This window comes from Dendrobates tinctorius, unplaced genomic scaffold, assembly GCF_039654945.1.
Source record: "Dendrobates tinctorius isolate UK_male_01 unplaced genomic scaffold, ASM3965494v1 ptg000070l, whole genome shotgun sequence".
In the NCBI taxonomy this organism is placed as follows: Eukaryota; Metazoa; Chordata; class Amphibia; order Anura; family Dendrobatidae; genus Dendrobates; species Dendrobates tinctorius.
In genome coordinates, this window is record NW_027361738.1 from 8,573,532 (window position 1) to 8,599,621 (window position 26,090).

The 26,090-nt window shown below is 43.0% G+C and overlaps 1 protein-coding gene across 2 annotated transcripts in view; it reads left to right on the forward strand.

Moving 5' to 3' along the window:
* JAZF1 (JAZF zinc finger 1) overlaps nt 1-26,090 on the forward strand; it is a 313,966-nt gene that overhangs the window by 270,470 nt on the left and 17,406 nt on the right. The gene's annotated exons all lie outside the window — the stretch shown is intronic.

A 26,090-nucleotide genomic window follows, 5' to 3' on the forward strand; every position in this document is an offset into this window, starting at 1 on the left:
ACATGTGATACTTACCTCCGACCGGCTCCCCCGCTGCTCATCGCTGGTCGCGCGAGAACATCCTGGACCATTTCTAGTCGGGCGCTTCCTGCTGGGGCTTCCTGTGGCGACGCGTGGGCGCGGGCTGGAGGACGTCAGGATCGCCGCGTCTGACAGGTAAGTAGTGACCCTCAACCGCTGCTATGTCGCTGATGAGATCTGCCTGTTTGGCAGCTCACTAGCGACCATTTAGCGATGCACCAGCGATCCATATAGTTGTCGGGATCGCTGGTGCATCGCTAAGTGTAACGGTACCCTTAGCCTCAGGAGAGATTTGCTGCAAGGCAATCTCCTCTGCAATCTCCTCTGCAGTGGATAACTAGGAGGAGAGTGCAGAATGTGAGGATCTGGATCCCTGCTGAGAAAACGCAGAAATCCGACTCCTAACAAAAGACATTACAGAATAACACAAAATCAACAGATACCAAGAGGAATGAGGGCCCTGCTCACAAGCTTACAATCTATGAGGAAATATGGGAGACACAAATGCTGGATGGTAACAATTGCTTGTATTGTATGGTCCAGACATCAATATAATAGGGTATTCACATAACGCTGCATGAACCGGTCACCAGTAAGTATGTGTACGGTCACTGAGGGCTGTTAAGTGCATGGAGGGTGCGTGAACAGATGATATGAGGGTCCTGATTTGGGAGAAAATTTTGTATAAGCGAATCTGAAATGGCTACATAAATGAGGTGAGACAATAGGCCAGTCTGAAGAGATGCGTTTTAAGGCCATGCTTAAACTGTAGGTATTGGGAATTAATTAATTAAATTATCCTGGGTAGTGCATTCAGAGAAATGGCGCAGCACTTGAGAAGTCCTGGAGATGGGCGTGGCCGGTTTGGATCTGTTAAATGCCTGAACCATATGCAATGACATAAATACATAACATAGTATATCTATGACTTTAAATCAGGTGGGCATGTTGTTTGACCATTTGCATTCTATGTTGTAAATATTTTAATATTGTTGTACGTTTTGTTACTTCCCTGATTTGTTTAATTAACATATTTTGTAGCAATAGTTTAGATTCTGGACTTTCTGGTTTGTTTGCTCTTTTTTTTTTCCATATACCATAAAGGGTAGTGGGAAGTTGGGGCTCACTGCTGTCAAGGTTTCTTTTTTTTGTGGTGGTGAGAGGAGTACCTGTTGTGAGTTCATTTTCCCCTTCACCGTCGATGTCTGATGAACTCCCTTTTCTGGTGAAGGAAGGTAGTGAGGCTGATTACCAAACACCTGATCTGGTTGATGATGACTGGGTAACAGGAAATTGTGACTGGATATAAGGCAGCCGACGCCCTTCTGAGTCGCTGGTGATTTCTCTGCTGGATTCTTGGAGACCAGTCTGATTCCTGCTTCCCAAAGATAAGTTTTTGCTCTGCTATTGAACTTATTAGTTTTGTTTTGTTTACCTTGTTTTTTGGAGTTCAGCCATCCCCGGTCAGGGGTGTGCTGAGTTCCATTTTTGTCTCTGATCAGTTTGTCTCTTTGCTCTGTCTTCAGAATTTACCTGAGTGTTGATATAGTCTTTTTGAAGTCCTAGCGACTTCAGGGCCTGTTTTTCCTATCAGACGGTTGGGACATTTTTGGTAGGGCTTTTTACGGATTGCAGACAGCAGCTTTTCTATCCTGTCCTTTCTAGTTAGCTTGGGCCCCATCGTTTGCTCAACCTATCTTTCTATCTGTGTTAGTGTTTTCATCTTGCTTCACCGTCATTATATGTTGGGGGCTGCCTATTGCTTTGGGGTCTGCTCTGGGGCAGTTTAGATTTCCCCTTTCTTTCTTTAGGCCTATTTAGTTCTCCGGCTGTCTTCGAGGGGTCTAGGGCATCGTAGGAACCCCCCACGGCTACTGTTAGTTGTTGTGGATAGGATCAGGGGTCTGCAATCCGATAGCTACCAACCTCTCCGGTTTTCTGGACTTGGCTTGTATTTTTGTTTTTCCTCCTTCGGTGACTCATTCATGACAGGTACCCCTGCTATATATTTTCTTTATATCGTGTAGGGAAGCTTTTTCATGTGACATTTCTGCTCTTTGCCGGTGGTATACTGGCTCCATTTTGCTCTGCTTTTAGGTCGGCTTTGCAGAGTCTATAGGAAAGCAATGATAATCTTCTCTATAAATCAATAGTAAAACACTCAGTTTTGTCTTGTATTCGTTGATAAGATATCTGAAGGTAGATTCTGGTTACTGCAATAAAAAAGAGCTGAAATGTGATCGTGTAACTGGCAGCGCAGTGTGTCCTCAGTCCTACATTACCATCATCAGAGGTTACAATGAAGACGAGGGATATGGAGCAGACACCGCTCACCTATCCATGTATGCATGCAGCCGTAGATGAGTCCACCACATTGTGAGCTCAGGGCGTTTTTGTATTGATGTGGATGTGAAATCGTAACATGTCAGAGTCACCTGAGGGTTAATGCAGAGCAAGCAAAATTGACTAATTATCATTCTGTCCCAAAGAGTTCCAGATCTATTTCAAATGTCTCTCCGTCATTCATATCTGGGAATCATCTACTCTTGACCTTCTCACCTAGTCGTGCCACATGCATGACTTTTCTTGAAAGGTTATATTTATTTGTTGTCTTTTTCTAGATTATATCTCACTTTGGACGACCTTGAGATGTCCCATAGTTTTGGCCAGGTCACAAGCAACGTGTGAAGGTGCAGGAAGTTCATAATAAGAGTTACAGATATATTGCATGAATCAAAGTTGTCCCTTCATAATAGTAACTCCATTCTCTCACACTTAAAAGTAATTTTGAAAATAATATTGGATAATAATTTGCCATGACTGCCGAAAATCTGAAACTGGTGAACATGACACGACCATCGCTGAGTAACAAATGTCCTCCCTTTAGACGCTCTTCTTCAGTTGCTGCTTGTTTGTTGGTCTTTATGTCTTGAGCTTTCATTTCTGTAAGAGGAAAGCATGCCCTATCATCGTAAGGTCGGGTGACTTGCACATGGCTTCACAAGAAGAAGCTGTTGTGATTTGAAAATTTACCTTCGGATTCAACATCAGACCCTTTATGCTCTTACCTGGTCATGCCATAATGGGGTAGCAGGCCACCGCAGACCATGAGACCATCTACCAGTCAATTGTCTAATTACCTGTGAACCAGTGCAAAATGGAAAACTGTGTAAAAATGTCTGTAATTCCTACCCGATAAATGGAATATTTTTTGGTGACTAAAAGCGAAAGTCTGCACTTCAGTGACAAATAATGGTTTATTTTCTGACCCATAGTACAGCTGTGCAAAGGCTAAATTGTGATCATTCTGCCTCTGCCCAAATACTTCTGGATGCAGCTGTCTGCGGCCAAAATCATCACTTCCCAAAAAATAATAACTGTGGTGTTTCTTAACGTTCATATTTTCCCAAGTCTTTGTGATGCACTCGATCATGTATTGCAGTAGTTTGTGCTCCAGAACTGAGGACTGAAAGGGCCAACTATAGTCAGTCAGTGGAAGCTATGGAGATTGCCACGATGGCCTAAGTGTAACTTGGAAGCCAACTGCAACTCATAGACCTCATTCACTCTGCAATTATTTGCCACATGCGTATCTAGGATTCAGCACTAAAGAAAAGAATTGATCTTCTGAGAATCTATTGGAGAGAGAAAGAGACTCAGATTCCAGTAATGAGACAAATTAGAACGAGATACATTATGTCTGCATCATATAAGATCCTCAGAGTTCAATTACACAGGGACCAGGAAAAACGTGTCTTTCAATAAGAACACTCATTAGATACTATGATAACAAGAAACACAGAGTGTACATCCTGAATATAAAAATACAAAACTTTATTTGTGAAATGCAATATAATATCACATGGTGTCATAAATACATAATGATAAAGTTCATGAATAGAGGGGAGAGACAGACAAATACGTATCTTACACTTGGCCTGGCATTATAAATATATAGAGGTGGGAGAGTAGCAGCTAATACAAATCAGTCATAGTAATCGTCAAACAGTGCAAAAAAATATGTATAGATGCGCTCAGTTGACAAAAAAGTAATAAAGTGCAAGATGAAATCACATTCAATTAGACACCCAGGTCAAAAAGAAAAAGACCAGTGCTAGATAATTATAAAAATATCCTAATGGCTATATAAAGCCGCTGAGAGCAAAACAATCTGTACAGAGGTGTATCTAGGGGAGACTGCCGAAGCATGTGCCCCGTCTGACAGCTGGTACAGAGAAGCTGCAGTGTTTCGGCTCCCAGGGAACAACTGTACTCGCGTCTTAGACTCGAGTACAATTGAAGCTCGGACCACTGGGTCAGAGTGACGCCAGCAGTGTGATCATGTCGTGTGATCACGCTGCTGACATCACTCGCCCATGCTTTAGAGGCTCACATTGGTGGTAAGTGCTCCAGTGAAACTGAAGACACCGAAGATTTAGTGCATGGGGGGGTGGATTTAATGTGCGTGGGGAGATTTCGAGTGGAGATGGGGGGATTTAATGTGTGTGGGGAGATTTGAAGTGGAGATGGGGGGGATTTATTATGTGTGGGGAGATTTGGAGTGGGGATGGGGATTTAATTTGTGTGGGGAGATTTGGAGTGGGAATGGAGGATTTAGTGAGTGGGGGGGATTTGAGGACACAAAATGAGGAACAAAGGGGGAGATGCAGGGCATGTATGAGGAAACAGTATGGGGGCATGTATGAAGAAACAGTATGAGGGGCCTGTATAAGGAAACAGTACAGGGGAATGGGGTGCCTGTATGAGGAAACAGCATGGGGGATGGGTGCAGACAGTATGGTGAGTGGGGGATGGGTGCAGACAGTATGGGGAGCGAACGGGGAATGTATTTGGACACAGTATGAGTAGCGATGGTAAAGTATATGTGGACACAGTATGGGGATCGAGGGTGATGGGATGTGTGCAGACACAGTATGGGGAGTCGGGGGTATGTGTGAGTAGGCGGTATAGAGAGTGAGGGGTTATATATATATATATATATATATATATATATGAGGAGACAGTATGGTGAACAGGGGGATATGAGAGGAGACAGTATGAGAAGGGAGGGGAATAGTGTGAGGCAACAGTATGGGGGGAAAAAAGTGAGTGGATACAAAATAGAGACTGAGTAGTTGGGGCATAGCATGGGGGGACAGTGTAAGGGTACAACCAGGAGGGGACAGTATACCAAGGAGGGGGAGTATGATGAGAGAGTACAGTATAGAGACTGGGCCCTATAGGGAGGACACAACAGTGTGACAGGACAGTGTGAAAAGGGGTCTCAGTGTGGAAAGGAGAGGTCAGTGTGAAGAGCATGTAGCATAAGAGGGACAGCGTGGGTTCATATTTTGTACAGTGAGGGGCAATTATTTATTCAGGGGCTCAGCGTACAGCAGATATTTTTATTCAGGAGCATTATAATAATACTGCTATCTTTAAGGGAATCATGTGAAGATTTGCTGCAGAAGACCGGAGAAGATGGCTGTGGATGAGAAAACTCATTATGGGGTCTGGACAAGATGAAGAAAAGAAGGAGAACTACTCCAGAGGCAACGTCATCTATAAGGGAGAGAGAGAGTGCATCAGTAGACGTTGCACACACTTCCATCACTGCATCTCCTGAATGTCAGCATGCTTCTAAAAGGCAATATATATTTTAAAGCTCATTTTGTAATTGTTCAAAGGATGGATTCGCTCAACAAGTACAGAACATGTGTTTTCCTGATCACCTTCTTCCCGACTTTCTATGATGCATCGCCTTTCCTTTAAGCCTTGTTGTAGCTTTGAAGACTGCAGTGTTTACTGTGGAGATGTAACATAGTCTTGCTGGAAAAGAACATTGTGGATTAGAGGACCACCCTGGAGGTGAGAAAGCCTCCTAGCATACCCCTATTTCCAGAGTAGAAATATTTTAGCTTAGTAATCCTTATAATGTACCTACGACTGCCACGGTGGGTGTCAGCGACTGGCACAGAGCTGCTCTCAAATACACAGCAGATAAAGTGGAAAATTATCCTTCCATCTTTTTTGTAATTCGTTTGTGGTATTGCTGGGATTGATTGACTCATTTTTCTCTAAAAATTCCCAACTATATTAGTGTTTTAGGATGTAATAGTGTGTGGTTCCAGGAGGAAAACCTGTACTGAGTTGCATAATGAGGCAAATAAATATGGTGTACCTGTCGTTTCAGGGGAACTTGCAGCTGAATGTTTGTTTGTAAAGAAGATTCAATTTTTTATTTGCATCCAGGTGAAGTATCCTAAACGTTTTCGGTCCAACACAAGACCTTCATCGGAGAATCTCTTTAAGATTACTGGATGCTGTATTTCATGGTAATGTGTTAAATGGTGTATGGCCTCCTCCACACAGAGCGGTACTGACTGCACGCCATAGGAACCACCACCCCAGCGCAATACACGGACGTCGCCATACTCCCAGCGCTACTTAATCCTGCGGCACAGACCGCAGGCCAGAGGAGTCGTATTCACAGCGCACAACTAAAGCGACAGTTAGTCGCCCTACCATTAACGCCATTTAACACATTACCATGAAATACAGCATCCAGTAATCTTAAAGAGATTCTCTGATGAAGGAAGGTTTTGTGTTGGACCGAAAACGTTTAGAATTATACTTCACCTGGATGCAAATAAAAAATTGAATCTTCTTTTCAACAAATATTGAGTGCCAAGTTCATTACTATTATGGAAGCGGGCTGGATACCCTACTTGTGCACCTATTAGAAACTGTTTAAATTTGAGTGCCTTGTTGTCTCTACCATTTTGAATGTTTGTTTGAGTCAGTCTTTAGCTCCTCCCTGCTCCTTCCATCTCCATTGACTTTAACGAGCAGCAACTGTCATCTCATTCCTCTGTGAGATTAATCCATATTTTTATTAAAGACAGGTTTTATCAGAGAAATGAGACTGAATAATAAATACAGAAGGAGAAAAAAGCTTATTTCTCTGAAAAATATATATTACAAACCTTGTCCTATTGGTTTATGGAAAAAAGTGATGTTATGTATAAACTATATTGTAACAACCCTGCTGGCATTGCTGCATGGCCTCCCATTCCCCCCCACTCACCAACTTGCTCACTGCTCCAGGCTATGCTGTGAATTCTGTTTACTGCCAGCTCCTTGCTTTGTCTCCTGTCTGCTGTGTTCATGTTTCCTGACTGTGTGTATAGGGGGGCAGCGCCTGAACTCTCTGCTTTTTATGGAGTCAGGGTGCACCTGGCTAATGTGTCCCTGACCAATTACCAAGAGCCCTCTACTATTTAGGGCTGCTCCACCCACTGGAACCTTGCCTGTGCAATGTCTCAACTCAGTTAGTTTCTTGCTGCTGAGTTAGCCAGGCCCTGTCCTATGTCTTGCCTTCTGTGGAAGCTTTGTGCCTAATCTCTGTGTCTTAATAATAATAATAATAATAATAATCTTTATTTATATAGCGCCAACATATTCCGCAGCGCTTTACAGTTGAACAGTTTCAAACACAACAGTCATAAGTAACAACGTTAACAATACAATAATTAAAGTGAAATAAGACGACCCTGCTCGTGGAGCTTACAATCTACAATGAGGTGGGGGCGATACAAAGCACAGGTTTGTATTTACAATGATGTATTTACAATGACGGTCCAGCCATCTTCAGGGGGTGGGGGTTAGATGGAGATAGTGAATGGGCTACACACACACAAACATGACTTTGATTACTGAATGTGATAGGCCGCTCTGAACAAATGTGTTTTGAGCGAGCGCCTAAAACTATGCAAATTGTGGATGGTCCTAATATCTTGAGGTAGAGCATTCCAGAGGATTGGCGCAGCACGGGAGAAGTCTTGGAGTCGGGAGTGGGAGGTACGGATTAGGGCAGAGGTTAGTCGAAAGTCATTTGCAGAGCGCAGCGGTCGGTTAGGCCGATAGACAGAAATGAGGGAGGAGATGTAAGGGGGTGCCGCACTTTGGAGAGCTTTGTGGGTGAGAACAAGTACTTTGAATTGTACCCTGTAATGAATTGGCAGCCAGTGTAACGACTGGCGAAGAGCGGACGCGTCTGAGTAACGATTAGCCAGATGGACAACCCTGGCTGCTGCATTAAGGATAGACTGGAGAGGGGAGAGTCGAGTGAGAGGGAGGCCAATTAATAGAGCATTACAGTAGTCCAGGCGGGAGTGGATCAGGGCGACAGTGCGAGTTTTTGTTGTTTCCATGGTGAGAAAAGGGCGGATTCTAGAGATGTTCTTTAGGTGTAAGCGGCATGAGCGGGCAAGAGATTGTATATGGGAGGTGAAGGAGAGATCGGAGTCGAACATAACACCCAGACAGCGCGCCTGCTGTCGGGGTGTTATTATGGTGCCACCCACAGAGAGGGAAATGTCAGATTTAGGGAGGTTAGTAGATGGTGGGAGCAGAAGAAGTTCAGTTTTGGAGAGGTTGAGTTTCAGATAGAGAGCAGACATGATGTTGGAGACTGCAGACAGACAGTCAGTGGCATTCTGTAGTACAGCGGAGGTAAGGTCAGGGGATGATGTGTACAGTTGTGTGTCATCAGCATAAAGATGGTACTGAAAGCCAAATCTGCTGATGGTCTGTCCAATTGGGGCCGTATAGAGAGAGAAGAGAAGGGGGCCAAGGACTGAGCCCTGAGGTACCCCAACAGTGAGAGGAAGAGGAGATCATAGAATCATAGAATCGTAGAGTTGGAAGGGACCTCCTGGGCCATCTGGTCCAACCCCCTGCTCAAAGCAGGATTCGCTAAATCATCCCAGTCAGATGTCTGTCCAGCCTCTGTTTGAAGACTTCCATTGAAGGAGAACTCACCACTTCTCGTGGCAGCCTGTTCCACTCATTGATCACTCTAACTGTCAAAAAGTTTTTTCTAATATCTAATCTGTGTCTCTTCCCATTCAGTTTCATCCCATTGCTTCTAGTCTTTCCTTGTGCAAATGAGAATAAAGTTGATCCTTCTACAATGTGACAGCCCTTTAGATATTTGTAGACAGCTATTAAGTCTCCTCTTAGTCTTCTCTTTTGCAAACTAAACATTCCCAAATCCTGCAACCTTTCCTCATAAGACAGGGTTTGCAGACCGGTCACCATTCTGGTCGCTCTTTTCTGAACTTGCTCCAGTTTGTTGATGTCTTTTTTAAAATGTGGTGCCCAAAACTGGACACAATATTCCAGATGAGGTCTGACCAAAGAGGAGTAGAGGGAAATAATGACTTCACGTGATCTAGACTGTATGCTTCTGTTAATACATCCTAGAATTGCATTTGCCTTTTTTGCCTTTTTTTTTGCCTTTTTGCCTTTTTTGAGATGAAGTGGAGCCAGAAATCAGAACACTGAAGGAGCGGTCGGAAAGATAGGAGGAGAACCAGGAAAGAGCAGTGTCCTTAATGCCTAGTGACTGGAGCCTAGAGAGTAGGAGAGGATGGTCAACATTGTCGAAAGCTGCAGAAAGGTCGAGAAGAATGAGCAGAGAGTGGTCACCATTACGTTTTGCTGTCAGAAGGTCATTGGTCACTTTGATGAGTGCAGTTTCTGTCGAATGTAGGGGGCGGAAACCGGACTGTGAAGGGTCTAGGAGGGAGTGAGTGGAGAGGTAACGGGTAAGGCGTGAGTATATCAGGCGCTCCAAGAGTTCAGAGATGAAGGGGAGATTGGAGACTGGTCTGTAGTTGTTTGTGCAGGATGGGTCGAGGGTGGGTTTCTTTAGTAATGGAGTAATGATAGAGTGTTTGAAGGAGGAGGGGAAAATGCCAGAGGAGAGGGAGAGATTAAAGATTGTAGTTAGGTGAGTTGTGACGACTGGGGAGAGAGACTGGAGGAGATGTGAGGGAATGGGGTCGGTTGTGCATGTAGTCGGACGAGAAGAGGAGAGGAGCCTGGAGACTTCTTCTGTGATGGGATCGAATGTGGAGAGTGAGCCAGGGGAAATGCAGGGAGGGATGGGAGTCACTGAATTTGGTGATTGGGAGCGGATTTCCTGACGGATAATGTCTATTTTCTCTATAAAGTGGGAGGCCAGGTCATCAGCGCAAATGTCTGTGATAGGGGCTTGTGCTTTTGGCCTGAGGAGGGAGTGAAAGGTGTCAAAAAGTTTCTTGGGGTTGTTGGGTAGTGAGGAGATCAGGGTGGTGAAGTAGGTCTGTTTGGCGAGGTGAAGGGCAGAGTTATATGTCCTTAACATAAATTTGAAGTGTATGAAGTCTTCTGGTGTGCGTGTTTTCCTCCATAAGCGTTCAGCACTCCTAGAGCATCGCTGGAGAAATCGGGTTTGCGATGTGAGCCAGGGCTGTTTCACTCTGTGTTTGGAGGTTCTGAGGGTGAGGGGAGCTACTTGGTCAAGGGTGCTTCTAAGAGTGTCATTGAAGTGATGTACAGCCAGATCAGGACAGGACAAAGAAGAGATTGGGGACAATGATGAGTGTAGGGAGTCTGAAAGTGTATGAGGGTTAATGGCTTGTAGATTTCTGACTGAATGGTAGGTAGGAGGGTGCTGGGGTGAGCGAGGATTTGTGAGTGTAAAGGAGAGAATGTTGTGGTCAGAGAGGGGAAGCGGTGAGTTATCTAGGTAGGAGATTGAGCAGAGCCGGGCGAAAACCAGGTCCAGGGTGTTACCGTCTTTGTGTGTTTCAGAGGTTGAGAGCTGAGAGAGGCCTAGAGAAGTGGTTAGTGATAGAAGCTGGGATGCAGATGTGGAAGTGGGGCTGTTAATGGGGATGTTGAAGTCTCCCAGGATAAGGGTTGGTAGTTCTGAGGACATGAAGTGCAGCAGCCAGGCAGAGAAATGGTCCAGGAAGTGGGTGGGTGAGCCTGGGGGCCGGTATATGACCGCTACTCTGAGGGAGAGGGGACGAAAGAGCCTGATGGTGTGGACTTCAAAAGAAGGGAATGAGAGTGATGGAGCTGGGGGGATGACCTGGAAAGTGCATTGTGGGGACAGGAGTATGCCGACTCCACCACCAGGTCTGTTTGTCGATCTCGGGGAATGGGAGAATTGTAAGCCACCATGGGAAATGGCAGCAGGAGAGACAGTGTCAGAATCCTGAATCCAGGTTTCCGTGAGGGCCAACAGATTCAGCGAGTTTTTCAGAAAGTAATTGTGTAGGAAAGGAAACTTGTTGCATACAGACCGTGGATTCCAGAGGGCACAATTGAAAGAAGGAGATGAAGGAGTGCAAATGATATTAGTAAGATTATTAAGGTTTCGATGTGAGGTAGGGTAGGGGTTGAGGTTGGGGGATGGTGGACCGGGGTTGGGGGAGATGTCCCCTGAAATCAGTAGGAGCAGGAAGATAAAGAGCAAGTAGTTTTTGGAATTGTATGAAGATTTTTTGTGCAGTGTGTTAGGGCAAGATGGGCTGAGGTTGTTTAAGAAGGTGAGAAGTGCATGGGAGCTGTACATGGGAGAAGGAAAGAGAGAGGAGCTGATGTGTATGAGTCGTGATGGAGGGGGGATTGGTCGGTGAAAGTGGATTGCAAGAGAACATAGGAGGATAGGAATAAAGCACATGGATAAAAGGGACAGCAGAGTGTGGGTTACCTGACTCCAGCCCTGACTAACTGCCATGTAGTAACTGCTGTATCCCGACGCTTATCTTCGTGACGCTTTGCTTCTGTGATGCGTGCACCCCCACATGCGTGCACCCCTAAGAATGGTTCTAAATTTATAGTCCAGACTGCTGGGTCAGAAGAGATGGATTGTGGGAACTGGTTGAGGATAATTTGGCAGCTGGCCTCAGCACACCAGGGTTTTTTTTTTTGTTTTTTTTTTGGGATGATCAAAGACATTCAGCCTGGCAACATCTATTTTAACACCTCCACCAGATAAGATCTACACTGATCCCAGTCATGGAAATGCAACAGTGAGTTTTAAGTACAGTGCACCAAATGATTTATAACAATGAATTAGCAGACACATTAAAATATGTTTCTAGATGGTAAAGCAGCAGATGACACAGCAGACAGCAAGCAGAGGGAATTAGTACCTTGCCTAGTACTTCTCTGTCTGCCCTCCAGGAGGCAGAATATCCTGGTCTCTGTCTTGTCTCAGCTTTGTCTTGCACCTTTCTTGCTGCCTCCAGGAGGCAGAATTTCCTGGTCCCTGTGCCATTACTCCTTGTCTTGTCTTGGTCTAAGCCTAGCTTTGTATCTGTTTATACTTTAGTCCCTGTACCTTGTCTCGTACGGTTTCCCTGTCTGAACTCTGTCCTACCTCTGTCTGTCAGTCTCCTTGTCTGTGGTTCCTTTCCTTGCTGTGTCTTTCCTGTTGTCCTCCCTGTCTGCTTATGCTCCGCACTCTAGCGGTTCCGCTCGGTTCTGCCTGTGTTCCGCTCCTGCTGCAGAACCTCTTGCTGCAGCTTCTCTCTGCACACCTGCGTTTCCGCTCTGCTCTCCTTCTCTGTGGCACTTACTGCTGCAGAACCTCTTGCTGCAAACTGCAGATTCTCTCCGCAGCCTTGCGGTTCTACCCCGCTCTGCCCCTACGGCTCCGCCTACTCCGCACTCCTGCCTGCCCTGTGTCTCTCCTGTGCCAGCCTGCCCTGTGTCTCTCCTGTGCCAGTCTGCCCTGTGTCTCTCCTGTGCCCGCTTGCCAGTGTCTCAAGCCGTGCCCGCTTGCCCTGTGTCTCAAGCCGTGCCCGCTTGCCCTGTGTCTCAAGCTGTGCCAGCCTGCCCTGTGTTTCAAGTGGTTCCTGCCTGCCTTGTGTCTCAGCCGTGCCTGCCTGGGTACCAGCCGTGCTTGCCTACCTGCCCGTCAGTCGCACCTGTCCAAGTGACTTGCCCCCGAGTAGGATCAGCAGCCACAGCCAGACACCACCCTGGAGTGGCACCTGTCAGCTGCCTGCCGCACAAGCCTGACTTCACCATTAGAGGCTCCAGAGAAGATCAAGGCAGTCTGATTTGTGGCACAGTGGGGCCACAACCCCCCCGGCTCGCGCCAATCAGCCAAGGCGCGAGCGTGACATATATGAAGTGTTTTTACATTTTTTTTTTTTTTAGCTCAAAACCAGTTTAGAATCAATTTAGGGGATAGGCCTTGGTTGGGGAGGAATACTTTAGTGACAGTGTCATTCTCCGGGAAGGAACCGTCTGTGACAGTGTTATGCACCGCCCTCTCTCAGGTTCTGTACACAGACACCAACTCAGGAAGCGGCTTGCAATTGGCAATAGGAGGCTGGCATGTAGGGTATTGCCATCATGGCAGTGGCTTGTCAGAGATTAGAACAATAATTAAAGACATAGCTGTGGTAGTTGAGGCTATGCTAAAGTCTTTCTGTAACTACTAGAACAAGTGATGGAATGGGAAAGGGCTTCCTGCTGTGATTGTCTGCTCAGGGTGTCTCTGTTTTATCGTAGGTAAACTTCAACTGTGAGAACTAGAATCTTAACAAAAATCCAGAAAATCACATTGTATTATTTTTTTTATATAACTAGTTTGCATTTTATTGCATTAAATAAGTTTTTGATACAATAGAAAAACAGTACTTAATATTTGGCACAGAAACCTGTTTGCAATTTCAGAGGTCAGACGTTTCCTGTAGTTCTTGACCAAGTTTGCACATACTGCAGAATGGATTTCGTCCCACGCCTTCATACAGATATTTTCCAGATCTTTCAGGTTTCGGGGCTATTGCTGGGCAACATTGAGTTTCAGCTCCATCCATCAATTTTCTACTGGGTTCAGGTGTGGAGGCTGGCTAGGCCACTCCAGGACCATGAAATGCTTCTTATGTAGCCATCCTTACCCTGATTGTGTGTTTTGGGTCATTGTCATGCTGGAAACCAAGCCACGACTCATCTTCAATGCTCTTACTGAGGGAAGGAATTTGTTGGCCAAAATCTTGCGATACATGACCCTATCCATCCTCCCTTTAATACTGTGCAGTCGTCTTGTCAACTTTGCAGAAACGCACCCCCAAAGTATGATGTTTCCCCCACCATGCTTCACGGTTGGGATGATGATGGCTATAAGGTGTAATGATACACCTGTCCCAGCTCACGAAACGCGTAGGCACCAATAAAGCTCCTTGAATTATACCTACAGCAGCGCAGTGTATCATTGCACCTTATAGCCATCTTCATTCACAAGTCTTTGGACCCAGTGCAGACTGCAGCAGCTGTTTCATGTGTTTGTAGGTGTTGAGACCAAAATTTCACAACCCTATCAGGTGAGTCTCTCCTTGCCTCACCATTACAATTGTGGTTTAAAGGTTTTACACAGTGGATGCGCCCTGTTTTTTGTTTCTTTTATTCACGGTTGGGATGGCATTCTTCGGGTTGTTTTTATCCTTCGTCTTCCTACAAGCACAGAGAGTGGAGTTGATACAAAAAAGTGTTGTATTTTGGTCTCATCTGACCACATGACCTTCTCACATGCCTCTTCTGGATCATCCAGATGGTCAGTGGCGAACTTCAAACGGGTTTAGACAAGTGCTAGCGTGCGCAATGGGACCTTGCATGCCCTGCAGGATTTTAATCCATGACGGCGTAGTGTGTAACTAATGGTAATGTTGGAGACTGTGGTTCCAGCACTCCTCAGATCATTTACCAGGTCCTCCCATGTAGTTCTGGGCTGCTTCCTGACCTTTCTCAGAATCATCCTCACCCCATGAGGTGAGATCCTGCATGAATCCCCAGACCGAGAAAGATTGACAGTCATCTTGTTTCTTCCATTTTCTAATAATTGTGCCAACAGTTGTTGCCTTCTCACAAAGCTATTGTCCTGCAGCCCATCCCAGCTTTGTGCAGGTCTACAATTTTGTTCCTGGTGTCCTTAGAAAGTTCTTTGGTCTTGGCCATGGTGGAGAGGTTGGAGTGTGATTGAGTGTGTGGACAGGTATCTTTTATATAGGTAATGAGTTCAAACAGGTGCAATTAATACAGGTAATTTTGCAGAGTACGAGCGTTTCTTAAAGAAAAATTAAACAGTTCTGTGAGAGCCAGAATTCTTGCTGGCTGGTAGGTGATCAAATACTTATTTCATGCAATAAAATGCAATTTAATTTTTAAAAATCATACGATGTTATTCTCGTTTTTTCATTTTTAGATTCTGTCTGTCACAGTTGAAATATACCTAAGATAAAAATTACAGACCTCTCCATTCTTTGTAGGTGGGAAAACTTTCAAAATCAGCAGTGTATCAAATACTTATTTTCCCCATTGTATCTAACAAGGTTCAAGAATTGCAATATAAACATTATTATGTAGACATAGATTATACATTGTACATCCTGTATGTTTTTGATTGCATTTTACTTATTAAAATGCCTTTAATGCAATTTTTGGAGCAACTCGCCATACTAATTTTTATCAAAAAAAAAAAGTTATACAAGTTTCAGCACAGTTAACAGCTAGTAGAAGCCTAAACATGGTTTGCATTTGTTGTTTCATTTACTTTATTAAACCTATTACAGACATTTTACACTGTGGTTCTAAATGGTATCACATCTGCGGACACACACAGCTGAGCACTGAGTTGTGCCAAACTCCGCAGGTGATGTCTCAGAACCTCGGGCACAGTGGGGGAATCCCTGTAGATCAGACTTCAAAACTTCTAATTAGTCAGGTTGAACCTAAGTAGCATTGACATCAAAGAGACACACTAAGGGCCTCATGCGGGATTAAGGCTACTATTTCACTTTATATAGTGCAGAATACAAAGAGCATATATCCTGGCTGTTCAGCATCCGAAAAAAGTCATATACACAAGCAGAGACTAAAGTTGTTCTCACAAGGTCTAAGTTTCTTGCCATTACTAGTTTACTGCAAGTAATTGATGTTTTAAGATATTTTAAGATATTTGTTTCCAGTAAAGATGAATTAACATATCCTATTCACATGACCCAAGAAATGGTTTATGGTAATATAAAAAATCTAGTATGCCCAGGACTGGCATGGTACCATAATATGTGATGTTTAGATCTTTTTTTTTAGGGCTATACACATCCACAACACTCAATTAAGGCCTCAACCAATTCTGAGTCTTGGACTTTTAGGTTTACCGCAATGACTCCTCTCCATATGGGCCCATTTTAACAACACCTATGTATTGATTAAAAGAAAAAATTTCACGCTACGCAATTATCTGAATGACTCCATTTGTTTAGTTTAATGTGGAACTGAATTTGGTTCCTGTCGAAGGGTAATACTAAGGCTGGGATCACACATGCGAGAAACTCGGACGAGTCTCGCATCTTAATACCCGGCACTGTCACCGGCACTCGGGAGCGGAGCATGCGACTGCATGTATTTCTATGCAGCCACACGCTCCAATCCGAGTGCCGGCGGCAGTGCCGGGTATTAAGATATGAGACTCGTCCGAGTTTCTCGCATGTGTGATCCTGGCCTAACTATAAAATCCATTCAGTCCTAAAGGCTGCATCTTCATCTGAATGGCCTGATGCTTACCTGATAAATGGGGCATGCTAACGTGAGTCCAGATCACGTTATGTTGGGAATGTATGAATTTTTCTGCTGCCATTAGCATAATAAAGAAATGACAAGTGTGTGCCTCTTCAATTTTCAAAAAGAAATCTAATTGGGGTATAAATGTGCCTGTTAGGTTCCCATTAGGTTACCAATATATTTGACATAGAAAAGCTCTAGAAATCCGAGCCATCCAAAATACAGGACCCCTTGATGTAAAGAAACTGTAAACAGAACTTTAAAGGGAATCTGTCAGCAGATTTTTGCTACCTCATCTGAGAGCAGCATAATATAGGCAATGAGACCCTGAATCCAGCGATTTGTCACTTCGTTTACTGGTGCAACAGTTGTGCCAATCAAGAGTTCTTAGATGTATCATGTTGCAGATCTGAGAAAGATCCCCTTATCCACACCAAGCTCTGTATGTAAAAGTCTATTGACAGCGAGCTGCTTATCACAGGAGGAGACGGAGTCAGTCTAGCAGTCACGTTCACATCAGACCTGGCAGTTATAATCTCCTGGTTATAAAATCTTCATTATAAGTAAACAACAGCACACAGCCTGATGAGTGACACATTGCTGAAATCTGTGTTTAAGACCCTATCTTCTGCTGTTTTCAGATTACATGCCAAAAACCTGCTGATGGATTCCCTTTAACCCAAGGGAATAGATCATGAACTCCTCCTTTGGCATGGTGATTTAGGCCCCTAAACAATATTTGAATTTACCAAATGTTTATTGATTTTACAGTATCCTTGTATGTAACAGTATCAATCCTAGAAAACCTAGTGTAACTCGGTAGAGCATTGGATTCTATGATTCATGCATTTGCCAGCAGTAGTGTTCCTGTATCATTGCCTGTTCCCATTCACACACCCAATAGCTTTCTCTTCCCAGTCTAGAGGATCCACTTGGTTCTCTAAACAGTTGGACGGCCTCTTTATATGCGGCCAGGGAGTTTGTTAGTAAGCTTATTCCGAATTCCGTTTCTATCTTATAATTACATTCTCCAGTAACACATGCCAAAACCACATTAATTAGGGGAGTACTTCGAAGGCGCATACAGTATAAGCTTGTACCAGATGTTCATTTTTCTCTGCCCCAACTGTTTTTAATTCTTTGCTGAGTGTTTGATGGAGGGCGGCGCGGAGATCGTTTAAACATTTGCCAGAATGCCATTAACATCCCGTGACTGGAGGTGGAAAATGTCCTGCTTTGTTTTCTGAAAACTATACCATGGTTTTTTCCTGCATATGCCACAAGCTAGACAAGAGATAGATTACACCACCATCAGTTTTATGACCATGGGGTTAAGGTTTAAATATTAAAAACAATCTCTCATGCAGATTTCTGCTACCAGATTTGGAGAAAAAAATGAACAATCAGGTAAATAGCAATAATTACAGAGCATTATAAAATAATAATAATAATTAATTATTAAATTTAATATTTTTTTATATACTACTAACAATTTAAAATTAAGCGGGGACATTCCAAAGTAAGATCACCAGTTACAGGAGAAGTGTGGGTCTTGCGCGCGAGCTTACAATCTATAGGTGGGCACAATAGGTACAACGTGCTTGTCATGTATTGTACAGCCATCATTATAGTAAATAGAGTATTGAAATCCAGAAATAATTTAAATATATGAAGAGCTAGTTATTGGCTTGTTTTTTGTTTTGGAGAAGATGTGGATAACCCTTCATGGAACATCTCCTTTAATAAACTTGCCTGCAGGAATTAGGATATCGTTACACTAAGCGATGCACCAGCGATCCCGACAACGATATGGATCGCTGGTGCATCACTAAGTGGTCGCTAGTGAGCTGCCACACAGGCAGATCTCACCAGCGACATAGCAGGGGTCGGGGGTCGCTACTTACCTGTCAGACGAGGCGATCCTGACGTCCTCCCGCCCGCGTCCACGCGTCGCTCGTCGGTGTCACAGGAAGCCCAGCAGGAAGCTGACGACGAGAAACGGTCCAGGACGTTATCGCGTGATCAGCGATAATCAGCGGGGGAGCCGGTCGGAGGTAAGTATCACACATAGCGATATCGCTGCTGCGTCACAAAACCTGTGACGTTTCAGCGATATTGCTAGCGATCTTGCTGTGTGTAACGGGGGCTTTAGTCCTGAAAAGTGTGATTAGATCTGCATTGTTTTAATACGACCACTACTAACGATGAAAATCTTTCTTTTTTTTTTTAGCACCGGCGTATACCACTGCTGCACTTTACAATTCAGAGAGTGCATTGTTCTTTGGTTCATAAAGCTGTATAAACCACTCACCCAGCCAATATTTGTGTTTGACCATAAATGAAGTGGATTAGGATACAAGGAGTGTGGGGAATAATGTTAAATGAAGAATGAGGTCTTAAAGAATAATAGCGATAAAACAACAGAAGTCAGATTACTGCCTAAAAAGGAACACAGTTCGTTCGTTTTTACTGCCTAAAAAGACCTGTGTAAAAATGTGTTGTCCTTAAACCAGACTCTTAAAATGTGGATTTTGGGAATTTAATTTGATTAGTGTAGCGCATTCCAGAAAACTGGTGCAGCACAAGAAAAGTTTTGAAAATTGGAGTTAGGAAGGGCATTGTGATTTTTCAAAACTTTTGTATCTGTGACATTCAGCTGCAATATTATGCCCTCAATATGCAGCATGTTATGCACTGAAGTATCTCCCCAGTATGGAAAGTGTTTTTCTTTTCTGTCAAATTTAGACTAATTACCCATAATCTATTTAGTCAATTAACAACCTATCTACATCTCATAACTCAGCTTTGATAATGATGACGGATGTCAGATTTTTTTTTTTTAATTGTCTGATATAAACACGTAATATGTAAAGAATGCTGGGAGATTTGAGCTATAAAACAAGCAGACTTGTGACTGCAGCTCTGAAGTATATGTAAAGACTTAGAAACAAAATGAGGAGGAATACAAAGTATTTAAAGTTATTCATTTCAAGCAGATAAATTCTGTTTATGAATGGTAAAATCATTTTCCAAGGTGAATATACACTGTAAACGACAGAAAAAATACATTTTCTGTGATAAGTATCCAGTTTATAACATGTAGACAGTTTCCGACCTGAGCTACTTCTGCCAGGAGATAAAAAGTAACCCTCTTTTTACTTTTTTTATTGCCCAATTAAGTTAACAGATTTATATACAACATAAATTAGAACCAAGCTCGAGATAATTAAGCTGGAAAGTACCTTACAAATGAAGGAATTACCGTTCTTTTGTAATATGGGTAAAATGTAAACTATTCATCAAGCGTTTGTGAAATGGAGCAGTTTTTTCAGGTAGACAAAATATGAAAATAATAAATATAGTCTGCATATTTATCTGCCATTTTATTTATGTGCGTGTGCATAACATTATTATAGAACTGCTGATATCATTCATATACAAGTTCTATCTATATTTTAGAACTCGTATCCATTTTAGTTTACAAGTTACATGTCCTAGTTTTTTTTTGCACCAAAGCAAGGAGACATGTCTGATTTTGTTCCGAGCCATGGATCGAACTCCGCCGATGCAATTCGATGGACCCGTGAAAAAAATAAGACCGCACTGAGATGCAATCTTGGTTACATAACCACTGCTGTTCAATGTACATATTTATTTGATAGGTGAAGCATTAGAAAGCTCCTTGCATGCAAAACAAAAACTGGTAAAACACTGATTGGAAAAACTTTGCTGTCCAAACACTGATGAAGAACATTACTAAACGTAGGAGACAATATAATTAAATAAAGGCCCCAAATTATGGTACTAATAAAATAATAATTCTATTGATGTCACAATTAAGATCAAATGAGAAAGCGAAAAGGTGCAGAATCCAATAATTAGGGACAATCCACATGGACAATCACAACTATATGGTATCAGACCAGAATAATGATAATTTACATATACTAACATGAAAGCATTATATACCACCGGTAACTTAATAGCCAATAAAGTATACCACGACCCTGCTAATTAATTAATTATTGAACAAATATGCTACCATGAGTATGCAATTAATCCTATATATTTATACACGCCAAGCATGCACTAGCATGGGGGTAACTGCATTAAATCTATTGTAGCTAAGCTCAATGTGTGACGCCTCCCAAAGAAGGAAAGCGAAATGCGCGTCGGGGCGGAGGGACGCCAGGACATCATCACACAGACCAGCTCATACATTTAGGTAACGGCCTTTTACTTTAATTTTAATAGGACATGAAGTGTCAGAATGTATTTCACTGCACCGTGCTTGTTCCACATTGAGCTTAGCTACAATAGATGCTAGAAGTCAAAATGATTGGTAGCCAGTCACAGTACACCACATACTGTATGAAGATAAAGAGTTATCCTCCTCCATTTCCTCCAGCACAGCTGACTCGGTGGCATCAGGCGAAGTCATTTCAGGACACGTCCACATGTTGATCTGCTGGGGTACACCTGTTGGGATATTTTTCACATCATTTTCCTCGAGCTGTTAATAATACTCTCCACAATGTCTGCAACAACCTCGCCTGTCAAAACGTGTAGGTCTATTTTTTTGTGCATTGGCCACAGATCTTTCACAGATTGCTTTCCAAAGTATTGGCACGTTGGTATGAACATAACTCCATTTTCATTCTAATACAGCAGTTATGTGTTTTGTGAGTGCACTTGTTTTTTAATTGTTTTAAGCTGTCTTCATGCTTTGTTTGTTTTGGTGAATAGATGGTTGTCCTGACCGTAGAGAGGGTCTTGGAATAGAAGGAAAAGGTGGAGAACATCTTCTCTGGTGTATCAAAAACACAGTCAAGTACTCTGCACTTTATGGCTTTAATTTTTATTGTACTTCTGGCTTAAAAAAAAGGTCCTTTTGGGCTCAAACGTTGGTTCACTCGTCTACTTGAATTGTATTTCACCAGTTGATTTTTAAGAATGGAATAAAGGTTGCCGTATGTTTTATCCCTATTTTCTCTGGTGCCTCGGAAACTTGGATTTTCTATGGCTTTGGACCTGTTTTTGGGGTCTAACCGAGTCAGCACGGAGCCACCAGTGGTGCACGAGAATCACTCTTGGACTAAGTGGGCTTAGTGCCTGCTTTCTATAGAGAGGTCGATTCACAGAGTACAGGCTGCTGCTGTCTGTGCTTTGTGCCTGCTTTCTATAGGAGGGTCTATTCACAGAACATAGGCTGCTGCTGTCTGAGCTTGGTGCCTGCTTTCTATAGGGAGGTCTATTCACAGAGCATAGGCTGCTGCTGTCTGAGCTTGGTGCCTGCTTTCTATAGGGAGGTCTATTCACAGAGCACAGGCTGCTGCTATCTGGGCTTGGTGCCTGTTATCTATATAGTGCAATCTAGTCACAGAGTACAGGCTGCTGCTCTCTGGGCTTGGTGCCTGTTATCTATAGGGAGATCTATTCACAGAGTACAGGTTGCTGCTGTCTGCTTAGTGCCTGTTTTCTATAGGGAGGTCTATTCACAGAGTGTAGGCTGCTGCTATCTGAGCTTGGTGCCTGCTTTCTATAGGGAGGTCTATTCACAGAGCATAGGCTGCTGCTGTCTGAGCTTTGTGCCTGCTTTCTATAGGGAGGTCTATTCATAGAGTACAGGCTGCTGCTCTCTGGGCTTGAGGCCTGTTATCTATAGGGAGATCTATTCACAGAGTACAGGCTGCTGCTGTCTGCTTAGTCCCTGTTTTCTATAGGGAGGTCTATTCACAGAGTGTAGGCTGCTGCTATCTGAACTTGGTGCCTATTCACAACAGCTTGGTGCTTGATTTTTGATGTTGGTTCTTGCAGACCAGCAACAGGAACTTGCTTTCCCTGCAGCTGCCCTGCTCTATTAACAGGGACTTTCTTCATTCTAATATAATGATGTTGAGTGATTTCTTTCTGTAATGACTACATTAAAAGGGGTCCAGAATGAAGCTTTACTTTCTCCTCTGTGCAGTTGAATGCAGTCTACTGTTGTTTGGAACCAGTCACTTTAGGAGACGCCAACTGCAGTTTTGTTATATAGAATTATTGCTATAAAAGCAAAAGTTAAAAAATGTCATGCCTATAAATACTAATACTTTGCCAATGATCACTATGTGCTGCTGCTACATTGCTGTATAGTGCTACAGAAGGATACCACAACAAGTAAATCACAACAAATCCAACAAACTCTTGACGTTTTGTGACTTGTCATGGGCACGGTACATTGCAAATGCAATACAACCTCATTCTCTTACATTGCACTGCTGTGTGGCATAAAGGGCACAACCTGTGTCGTGGCTAAAGTCACCCTATAGCCCCAGCCTAATCCTACCATTTATAGCATTTTTCTACTGTTGGGTTTAGGGTTTATTTAACAAGTGCAAGGCATGGGGAATCACAAAAGTCATCAAGTGTGTGTTGTAGCTTAATTACAAGGTACAAGCACCAGATAATGATCTCTATTTGTGTAGCCTGGACCCCACAATAAGGGGACAAATGCAGTAGGACACAATGTCTTCTTTTTACCGTTATAATCTATGTCTTTACTGTTCCCATTGCAGAACATTACAGAACCATAGACTGAATCTTGTTGAGTCTCAGTTTTCAGATTTCCTTTGATTACAGCACAGTAGTAAAACGAGCCCCCCGCCCCACCCCAATTGCATTGCTCCCCTTCCGACAGCTTGATTAATAAGCTTAAAACTCAAATTGAAATGAAAAGAGAAATGAGCTCCAGGTGCCTGGACACCTTATGCTGTGCACAGAGCCCGCGCCTGGCCAGCCTTACAATGCCATTCATTCCCACACCTGAGGGACTGAACTGTGCGACCGTAATTGCTGTAACTCTTATTAATGTTCTGACATAATTCCCATTAATTCCAGAGGGCTAGTAAATGCATTAGGACTTGTCAACATATTATTTGACACGGTTTATGATCGGTAGAATTATGCTCCTAAGGATTGGGCAGCCCTGAGTTTAGGCATGGGGACGGTAAGCTCTGCGCCCTACCGTAAAGAGAAGGCTTTCATGCTGATCAGATGCTGTTACTCCCCGAGGAGCAGAAGTTTGCGCCTTATATCAATAGGTAGCAGTGTCTTCATCGTTAGCAGATGTTGCTTAGTTGTGTAATTGCTCCACACTCCAACACTATTTTTGTAGTTAACCCTAGTATTTAATATGTTGTGTTAAATGGACTAATTGAAATAAATTTTTGCCTTTTTTAGTTTTATGATAATAGGAGATTTATAACCTGGTCTAAACTATGCACGTAATGGCTGGGGGTGGTTTATGCTAATTTTGTTCTGTGCTAAAGTTTTTCTCATCTCTTTATGGAATAAATTCAAGTAATTCGCTTATAAATCTTTTGTAGGAAATATCATCAATGTTTTTTTTCATTAACTGGATTATAATCTAGGCAAAATAGCTACAGTAATTAGCCCAGAACCCACCTTTAACATGAGACATTAGTCTTTTCAGATGACTTTTCAGAATAAGCTGTTGAACACCATTTCTAAACATATACCGTATTTTTCGGACTATAAGATGCACTTTTTCCCCCAAAACTCGGGGGGAGCATGGAGGGTGCGCCTTATAGTGCGAACACAGGCTTACCGGGGGGGGTTGCGGCAGTGGTGTAGCAGCGAAACCGGCGGCGGCAGAGGTGTAGCGATGCTGCGTTGGTGGGCGGTGCAGAGTGCATCTGAGCAGGGACCCTTCCTCAGGATGCAGGAGGCAGAAATGTGTCCAAGTCGCGGCCCGGGGTCCATGCCGAGCAGAGCCGAGTGCATCACCGGTTTCCCTGCGGCCATCTTCCTAAAGCCGTGGGCCACCGGAGGTCGATCGTGCGCAGATTGAGATCTCGGCGGCACTCTGCTTCAGGAATATGGCCGCCGAGATCTCATTCTGCGCATGCGCGTCCTCCGGCGACTATTTTCCTGAAGCCTATGGCCGCCCACGACTGTACCACCACCGGCCCTCAGGTAAGATACCTTAAATTCGGACAATAAGACCCGCATCTTATAAAAAGTTCTTTTTTCTGCTGGTTTCCACTGCAAGTCAATGGGGAATAAAAGTCGGCATTGAGTGGATGAATGTCATCCACTCAATGTGGACTTGCATTGGGGTCGGGTTTCGGACGACACTCAGACTTTTTTTGCCCTAGTCGGACCAATTTCATCTGAAACAAATTTTGTTTCATGAAACCCGATCCGACCAAAGTCGTTCAACTCTAAGTATGGCATTGTTACATCCGTACTGTCAAGTACTGCTAGTTGGCCTTGTATTATTTGTATACCAATCGATATTACTTACGGGGGGACAGTACAAAATTGTATTCTGCTCTGCCCAATGAGAAGCAATATAACTCTTTTTCCTTCCATGTGCAGATTTTTCTGTCAAAACAATGATTAGATACAAAAACATAGAGAGTTGAGTATGTACAGTATACTTTCTTAGTCTCCAACCTTCCCTTGGCCCCTCATGATTCATAAATGGGTTGTGTGGCCTCTTGTGGCTGCAGACTTTGAAATTGTGACTGTGTGATGTGTGTTTTCCCTGTGTTTCCCATGCGAGTGGATGTTTACCTGACCGTGTGTACAGTATGTGGCCTTCATAATTCTCTTTTTCAGGCAGGACCTCTTCCCTCTTTTTTTTTTTTTTTCATTTTTACCTTCCAAGCAGTGCACTATATATTCTATTGATGTACCTGCCTGTCATATTGCTTTGTTTTTATGCTTTCGTTTACTAATTAACTTACTATTTTTTTCTTTATTTAGCGTATTGATTAATTTAGCAGCACATTTACTCACCATTTGTCCTTTGTTTTTTTTTGGCTCTGTATTTGATTGATGTCGTTGTTTTTTATACAAGCATTTATTTGTATCTTCAAACTTCAATGAAGAGATAAGTACAGTGTTCATATATATTTTTTTTTCTATATTTGTGTTGTGAGCATTGTTGATTAGATGGGTTGATTTGTAGAATAACGACACGATGCAGTGATAAAAGAATTTTATTACTATCAGGCACACCTAATAGTATTAGTAAAGTAAATGTACCAATATTATTTCCAATCTTTTCACTACGATAATTGATGCTAACATGAACACAAAAACATGAGACAGAATTGTTAAATCATGAAAAACAAGTTTTACTGAAATTCATATTGGTTCATTCTATATTTTGTAATATTTTAATTGAGTCAAGCAGAATACAATTTTAAATGCTTTACAATAATAAAAAATAACAATAGAGTACCATGTCCATCAACAGGCAAATCATTGGAGCCATATACATATTTTAAAGGGAATCTGTCAGCAGGTTTTATTTCTATGGTGTCTGAGAGCAGCAAGATGTAGGGGCAGATAACTTGATTCCAGCAATGTATCACTTACTGAGATGCTTGGGGCAGTTTTGATAAAATCCCCGTTTTATCTGCCTCAGATGTAGCAGTGCACAGAATGCTGAGCTCTGTATAACCCGTCCACACCACTGATTGACAGATTCCTGTGTACACTGTGCATTGACAGTAAGCTGCTAATCAGTGTTGGTGCCGTTGTTACACAGATTAGCTGGACTACTTGGCCCTGACACCTAGTCCAGCAGTAATAATCTCCTTCTGATAAAACACTGATTGTATTGAAACTACAGCAAGCAGCTGAGC